General features: G+C 45.3%; 1 protein-coding gene across 1 annotated transcript in view; it reads right to left on the bottom strand.

Moving 5' to 3' along the window:
- LOC113806133 (protein zer-1 homolog) overlaps positions 1-2,500 on the bottom strand; it is a 50,241-nt gene that overhangs the window by 14,142 nt on the left and 33,599 nt on the right. The window lies entirely within an intron of this gene.

The raw sequence follows: 2,500 nt of genomic DNA, 5'->3' as shown, positions 1-2,500 counted from the left end.
AAATTCTTCCAAGCATATGTAAACAATAAAATACATAGACACATGCTTAATCCATACCTATTTGCCAAAATTGTGGCTAATTCTTTTTAGAGTCCTATACACCATGATCTTGTTAAGACTGTCAGACTAGTGGCAGCTTTCATGGGTTTTCTTTTTGCTGTTAATGAGTGAATATACTGTCTGGAATATACCTATTCCCATTACAGGCCCTTCATTTTCATTGCCAATAATAAAGCTATGTTTGTTGTCTGTTTCTGCTTTGCATTGTATGTAATGAGTGAGAAATGGGAATTTTGACACTGTAAGCCATATATCATCATCATCATCATCAAGGGGCTAACACCAATGGAGGAACAAAGCCACATCCACCCTTTGTTTCCACCTACGAGGATCCCTCATGGCTAGACGCCAGGCAGGGACTTGGACCATCTCGAGTTCTTCATGGCAGGTTTGGTCGATCTGCCCAAGCCATGACTTCCTAGGTCGTCCCACAGGCCTCCTCCACCCAGGGTTGTCTCGAACAATGACAACCTGATGGGTGGGATCATCCTGAAGAAAGCGAGCCAGGTGGCCATATAGCCCGAGTTGGCGATCTAGGATTGTGCAGATAACAGGTCTTGTGCCAGTCTCACAGTGCAACCGTTGGTTGGATACATGGTCCCGCCAACAGTAACCTATGATCCGGTGCAAGGACCTATTACAATAAGCTTCAAGACGAACAGGTTTTCCTAAAAGGTACCTAAAATCCTGGATCTTTGTCTCAGACCAAGAGACCTGTAAAACCAGGGGCTTTGCCTCATTGCTGAATACATCAAGAGCTGCTACCAGATATTCCAAAGATTCGGATAGAATTGAAACACTGTCAGCAAAGTCAAGGTCCATGAGCGAGATACTGCCCAAGTGCTGCGCTACACTGACTTTGGATAGTAGCTCTGCCCATTATCCAGTCCATGCAAGTGTTGAAAAGTGTTGGTGCAAGGACACAGCCTTCCCTCACTCCTGAGTTACTAGGGAAGCTCGACAGGCTTCCACCACACTTTACAGCACTTCAGTTCCAGTATATAGGCTTGCTATTAATCCAATAATCCATGTTAGAATTCCCCTAAGTCTCAGGATCTCCCATAATGATTTGCGATGCATCGAATCAAATGCCTTTTTGAGGTCAATGTAGGCTGCGAGCAGCCCACGACCAAACTCACAATGATGTTCTACAATGACTCAAAGCACTAGGATACGGTCTATTGTGGACCTCCAATTAGTGAATCCAGATTGCTCTGGTCTTTGGTGCCTAAGCTGGTAGTTGCAGATGCATTTCAGAAAAATGTGGGCGAAAACTTTGCTTTATATTCTAAGCAATGTGATGCCATGGTAGTTGCTATAGTCCCAACAATCCCCTTCCCCCTTCCATATGCTTGCTACTGTCCCACCCTTCCTCTTAGAGTTCACTGATGGGTGAGTCAGGTACAGGGATTGTGACATCCCTTGCATCTAGACTACCTGCTGGGGGTCTACCTGATACAACTGCTTAAAACACAGCCCAACATTCACAAACCCCTACATCATCTGAGATGATACATCCATCCACTGAGTGGACTGCATACATCTGTGAGGAGGGATCAGAGTTCAATTTTCTCAGGGCTTGGTAGGCAGGACGAAGGTCATTTACAAAGGAAATGGCCTTCTATCTCTTCAGCAAGATTCCTGATGAACTGTTCCTTATCCCTTTTCAGGAGAGTTTGAGCCCTGCACACCAAGGAACAGCACAAACCTGATTGCTGTTCAGACGAGCCATGTGACACAGATCTATGGCCTCCAATGTCTCCAGTGAGATGATATACTGCCTTGTCCTCGGATGTTCACCAAATGACTCCTAAGTTACATCGAATGTTTCACGCTTAAAGGAATCCCATAGGGCTACAAGGTCTGTCAGGTTTTCAAGCACTGTTAACTGATCAGAGATTGTTGTGGCGACCCTACATGTACACTCCTCTTCCCGTAATCTGTCACCCTAGAGTAGTAAGAGCTCTACAATCCATCTATGGTCAGTGCCACAGAACTCAGCACTCCTGTACACCCTGCAGTTCTGAAGGATCCTCCAGCGAATGCTAACAAGGATGTGGCTGTTCTCCTTGGCCATAATACCCGTATCACTGTACCAAGTCCAGCGATATGGGTTGGAACGCTGATACCGGAAGCCAGAAAGATTCATTCTCTGGGACCTAGCAAAATCCTGGAGATGGAGGTTGTTCTCGCCTCCAAGATCAGTTCCTGAGACATGGGGACTGATAGACATCATGTAGCCCAATCAATCATAGCCAGATACTACACTACAATTGCCCAGTATAATGCAAATGTCTGGCCAGGGGCATTTTTCTACCATAGATGTGAGTTTGGCATAAAACTCTTTCATATCGAGTTTACATACATTGGTAGGAGTGTACACAGACACAAGAGAAACAAAGCCAAAAGCATGCTTCAGTCTCAATGCCATAAGATGCTC

Source organism: Penaeus vannamei, chromosome 4 (genome assembly GCF_042767895.1).
Source record: "Penaeus vannamei isolate JL-2024 chromosome 4, ASM4276789v1, whole genome shotgun sequence".
Lineage (NCBI taxonomy): Eukaryota > Metazoa > Arthropoda > Malacostraca > Decapoda > Penaeidae > Penaeus > Penaeus vannamei.
This window is presented reverse-complemented; position numbering and strand designations above follow the sequence as displayed.